Source organism: Carassius auratus, unplaced genomic scaffold (assembly GCF_003368295.1).
Source record: "Carassius auratus strain Wakin unplaced genomic scaffold, ASM336829v1 scaf_tig00052587, whole genome shotgun sequence".
NCBI classification, from domain to species: domain Eukaryota; kingdom Metazoa; phylum Chordata; class Actinopteri; order Cypriniformes; family Cyprinidae; genus Carassius; species Carassius auratus.
Genome location: NW_020527236.1, coordinates 30,065 through 36,064, shown reverse-complemented (window position 1 = coordinate 36,064; position 6,000 = coordinate 30,065).

Below are 6,000 nucleotides of genomic sequence, written 5' to 3'. Positions count from 1 at the left end.
CAAATGTAAAATAAAATGTAATTGATTTAATTAAATATAGATTAAGAGTTATTAGAGCAAAATAATAAATAAATACGTACACATATTAAAAAAGCAGCCAAGATGAATGAGTTTAATTTTTTATATAGATTAAAATTGAAGACAGAAGCAGCTGCCCAGACAGCACACATACGTTGTGCCGATGTCGAGCCGACCTATAAAATTCCATCGGGACGATATCGCTCAGGGAGCGTTTGCTAATAGGCAAGATGTCTCGGCGACGTCAGCCTCTGATCGGAAATGCTCTCCGGCCGATGCGGAGACGATACATCCCGGCCGCTCTGCGTGGACGCGGTTCACCGGCGTTTTGCTCATCGTTACGGACCACCCGCGGCTACCGCCGCTGGTTTATAATAAAACAATACACACCACTCTCAAGAACAGACGCAACTTTATTAATATTTCATTTATTTCATATTACATGTACAAATACAATAACATTTACCAGATGCTTTGATCAAAAGTGGATAATTCTGGATTATTTGTAGTCTTTTGAACATTAACCATGATTTTACTACAGCTTTTGCAGTAAAACCATAGAAAAAACAAAATCAACCATAGTTTTACTACAATCACCATGATTTTACTACAGCTTTTGCAGTAAACCCATAGTAAAAACAAAAATAACCATTACTACAGTACTTGCATGGTTAAATGTTGTATGAGTATAGCACCTTTTAATAATACTTATTTCAAAGTAGGTTTACAGGAAATGCATGTTTCAAGGTTACAGTTTAAAAAGCCAGAGATGACTGAGACTCACTGGGAAGACCATCTAGTTCATAATAAAAAGTCATGTGTTCAGTGCTGTCAGCATCGCATGCGAACTTTATGCAAAGAACTTTTTAAAAAGAGTTACATAAACACAAAATAAAACCAGGCAAACAATACTAATTAAGCAATTACAATTTTTTAAATTGCAAGATAAAAGTTCAAAAATATTTTCTGATAAAATCTTACTAAACAAGTCTCTAGTTTTGTATTCAGTTAACATTAACATTATCTTTCAACGTTTTTAAAGTGATGCTTACAAATAAAAGGGGACATGTAGGTCCACATAACTCAGAGAGTAAATATTGTTCATTTACAGATATAAGAGACGTTACAATAAAGCAGTTTGAAAATAATCAAATTTACCCTTATAGGCAAAATAAGGATAATATTTGTTTTGTGTGTTCATGTACAGTTGTTGTCTGTAGTCTTTGTGAGCGTTGGTGTCATCTGAAGTCTTCACAAGTGAGTTTGGATTCAGTTTGGAGCTGCTGTAATCTCTAGAAACCTTGGGATGGCGATCCTGAGATAGAAACAGGAAATAAAAAGGAGAAAGTTTAGAATAGCTGCTGCTGTTCATATTATTTCAGACAAAATATTATGTATTTAATCACGTATAACTGGAGTGCATGGTTATTAGATGTGTTGTGTGAATACTAAACTATGTATTTTAATTTAATTTAAACAACAACAAAAAAAAGTGTGTCCGAGCCCCAAATATTATTTGGAAGGCTATTTTCAAAGTAAAATACCAATAGGTTTTGCTTCCTTTAGTGGACTTTGATAAATTCTTGGTATTAGAATTTAGTGACCTCACTACAGGCCATGCACCATAGATGCTGCTGCCTCAATTTGAGCTTATTTTGCTATATATATCTGATTTAATCACAAATAGGTTTAATAAACGCACATCCACTTCCAATTCACCAATCAATAAACAAAAGTCGACACACTGCCACTAATGCTCTCAAAAATCAGTTTATTGATGAAGTGTTTCACGTGATCCCTGTAAATGTAATATTTGTGGAACAGGCATCTCTTTAGAATGGAATATACATTTCAGTAGGTGGAACATTATATTTGTAATTTATACTACCGTTAAAAGTTTGGGGTCAGTACGATTTTCTTTTTACGTCTTTGAGAAAAGTCTCTTCTGCTCAACAAGGCTGCCTTTATTTGATCAAAAGCAAGTAAAAAAAACTGTAATATTGTGAAATATTACAATTTAACAACAGTTTTCTACGTGAATATATTGTGAAATGTAATTTATTTCAGTGATCTAAGCTAATTTTTATTACTCCAGTCTTCAGTGTCACATGATCCTTCAGAAATCATTCTGATTTGCTGCTCAATAAACATTTTCAATTATTATCACTGTCTTATCAATTATCAAAAGTTAAAACAGACATTTCTGTTTCAAACACTGTACTGTTTTAAAACTTTATTCATCAAAGAATCCTGAAAAAGTGAAGGAACACAACTGTTTTCAACACTGATAATAGTGAGAAATGTTTCTTCAGAAGCAAATCAGAATATAAGAATGATTTCTGAAGATCATGTGACACTGAAGACTGGAGTAATGATGCTGAAAATACAGCTTTACCATCACAGGAATAAATGACTTCTCTAAATATATTCAAATAGAAAACTATTATTTTAAATTGTAGTGAACTGTTTTCATTACATAAATTAAACTGTGGTTGCCATAAAAGACTTTCAAAAACACAAAAAACCATACCTTCCCAAACTTATGAAACAGTTGTGCATGTTCAAGATTGTACTTACTGGTCCTGCAGTTTCTAGCATCTTGGAGATGTTGTCTGACAGCAGCGGTGGGCCGACAGGGTGAGCAGGGCTCTGCTGGCCCTATAAAAAACAAAATTGTGTGAAAAAAGCTTTTAAAGACTATTTTGTTATCATTTACATTTGTGTAATGTTCACAAATTGCTTGTGATTAGTTTAGTTGAGGTTGACCTGGAATATCCTACATTAAAAAAGTCTATGGCCAGCACTACAGATTGTGCTACCCTTTTGATGAAAGAAGTCACATCTGATTTGTTACAAGCATTAATGACAGAATCATCAGCCAATCAAAATTTTGACATTCAATGACAGCACACCCTCTGGGTCTAGAGACGTGCCCAGTGCTACCCCCAGCGTTAGACTGCCCTTTTAGTCAGGGATTTCCAAAGGACGAAAGTGAAATTAAATGAAAAGAAAATACAGCCTACAGACCTGGTTGCCAATGTACTAAAATGCTTTTTTAAGGTGCTCTTTTGCATACAAAAAGAGAATAACTGAGAAATGAAGACCTACAACTGAGAAAGGAAGACCTACACCTAAACTGAAGGCCAGCAACATTTTTATGCACCATTTCAAAGATTGCAACTACGAGTGCTATGAGTGGCTAACAGCTAACACCAAGCACAAGTTATTTTGTTTGCCGTGATTACTTTTTAATCTGAGTCAAGGGACATGAAATGAGTTCTTTATTATTTGATGAGTATTGTATCATGCACATTGTTATAACAGAGGTCGACCGATTCATTGGTTTTGCTGGTTAATCGGCACCGATAGTTGATTTGTAGAACTATCGGTTATCTGCAAAATCCATGGAGATATTTTTCCGTGTTGCGTTTGTTTTGCCATGTGACACTGTGCCCTGCACAGAGTGGGAAACTTCAAACGCGAGTTTAAATGCAGCCGTTCACATAGTTTTCTATTAAATAACATTATATTAATCTCAAATCATTGTAAATTTACATAATGACTTCACCCTAGGCTATAAATTATGTATTGTGCATTTTACAGCAAAACGTTGGTCTTTCTGTGGCTCTAATACAGTCTGTATGCTTCATATAGAAAGCTGTAATACAGATTGCGCGTTTTCTTTCCGTTTGCTCTTTTTTTTTTAACACTGAACTTTAAACACATATGCCACATAGTTCATTCCTGAAGCAAACTTATGTCCGTTTGGTGATTAAATAAACAGTTTTAGACCGCTGCTTGAATTGAATGTGACGCATCCGGTGTGTGTGATAACTGTGACTTCTCAAAGACGCTGCACATGATTAGATAATCATGCACTGTTCTAAAATAGCAGCAAATAAAATGTGACGCGTCCGGTGTGTAGGGTTGGGTATCGTTTGAATTTTATCGATTCCAATTCCGATTCTGCTTATTGATTCCTAGTTTCGATTCCAATAAGATAAAAAATCCAATATAAAAAAATTAAGTCAAACATTTAGATGTCAAACATGTTTCTGTCTTTTTCCAAAGCATTCTGTTACAGCTGAATAACATGAGCAAAAATCAGCAGCTTACAAAACACTGCAAGAAGAATTTTGCCTGTGCTTAAAAAAAAAAAAATACCATAGCAAAAACAATTAATTAATAAAAATATTAAGGTGTTAAAGACAAGTAACCAGTCAGTAGTAAGATATGAATGTCACACACCTGGACTCATTTAGCTTGTTTTTGCCCGTGACCCAGTTTCTGTCTTCCGTGTTTAGTTGATTAGTTCCCAGGTGTCTATTATCTTCCTCATGTGTTCCATGTCCCTGTTAATTTAATGATTCCATCCACCTGTGTTTCCCCAATTATCCTTTGTACTTAAGCCTTGTCCTTTCAGTTCTGTTTGGTCGGGTCTTCATTTGCACTTGCTACTTACGTGTGTCTACCTCTGTGCTCCATGTTGGATATCCCCTGTGTTGGATATATTAAAAGCCTTATTCCATTTATCCTCGACTCCGTATTCCTTCAGGCAGCGTAAAACCGTGACAGAAGACCCGACCTCAAAAGAGAAAATAGAAAACTGTGTGTTCTTCCCTCCGTTTTGCTTTTGTTTTTTCACAGTCTTTTCTTTTCTTAGTGTCTATGGATCCCCTCTATCGTCCCGAATTCCTCATCCTCCTGCTGAAGCAGGAAGGACGTTCTCTCGAGGACCATACCAGACAGTTTTTCCTATTAGCTAATGCCACCAGCTACCCGGATGGCGCGCTCTGCACCTTCTACAACACCAGCCTGAACTCCAAATGCAGAGCGTTGTCGTCCGAAGATGGTCCTCGAGAGGATTTCGCCGCATACGTGGAGTGGACTCTGGCGAGAAATGGCTCATCTTTCACCGTCAGCCCCATAGAGGATCTCGCCAGTCCCACTCCCTACCCAGAGACCAGCCAGCCACCAACTCGCTACACGGAGCCAGAGCCCACCGCAGCCGCAGAGCCTGAGCCAACCACTGACAGGGAACAGGATCTCGAGAGCGCGACTGACCAGGTGTGTGAGCCGGCAACACCGTGCATCGTGGGAGTCCTCATGGAGATCGAGGGCGTGGAGGAAAGCCCTGCCCACACTCCTGCGACTGAGGGTGAGCTGTATACAGTCTCTGAAAGTTATATGGAGCAAGTTCTGGATCTGATGGACTGGTCTATGGAGGTAATCCCTAATTTTCCTGTTTCCCCGCTGGTTCCGTCCAGCCCTGATTCCCCTGTATACCCTCTCAGTCTCCCACTCCTACGTCCTCCAGTCATTTCCTCTGCTCCATTTCCGCTGGTTCCATCCAGCCATGAATTTTCTGTTTCTCCACTGGTTCCGCCCAGCCCTGAGTTTTCTGTTTCTCCGCTGGTTACGCCCAGCCCTGAGTTTTCTGTTTCTCCGCTGGTTACGCCCAGCCCTGAGTTTTCTGTTTCTCCGCTGGTTACGCCCAGCCCTGAGTTTTCTGTTTCTCCGCTGGTTACGCCCAGCCCTGAGTTTTCTGTTTCTCCGCTGGTTACGCCCAGCCCTGAGTTTTCTGTTTCTCCGCTGGTTCCGCCCAGCCCTGAGTTTTCTGTTTCTCCGCTGGTTCCGCCCAGCCCTGAGTTTCCTGTATCTCCGCTGGCTCCGCCCAGCTCTGAATCTTCTGTTTCTCCGCTGGTTCCGCCCAGCCCTGAGTTTTCTGTGTCTCCGCTGGTTACGCCCAGCCCTGAGTTTTCTGTTTCTCCGCTGGTTCCGCCCAGCCCTGAGTTTCCTGTATCTCCGCTGGCTCCGCCCAGCTCTGAATCTTCTGTTTCTCCGCTGGTTCCGCCCAGCCCTGAGTTTTCTGTTTCTCCGCTGGTTCCGCCCAGCTCTGAGTCTTCTGTGTCTCCGCTGGTTCCGCCCAGCTCTGAGTCTTCTGTGTCTCCGCTGGTTCCGCCCAGCTCTGAATCTTCTGTG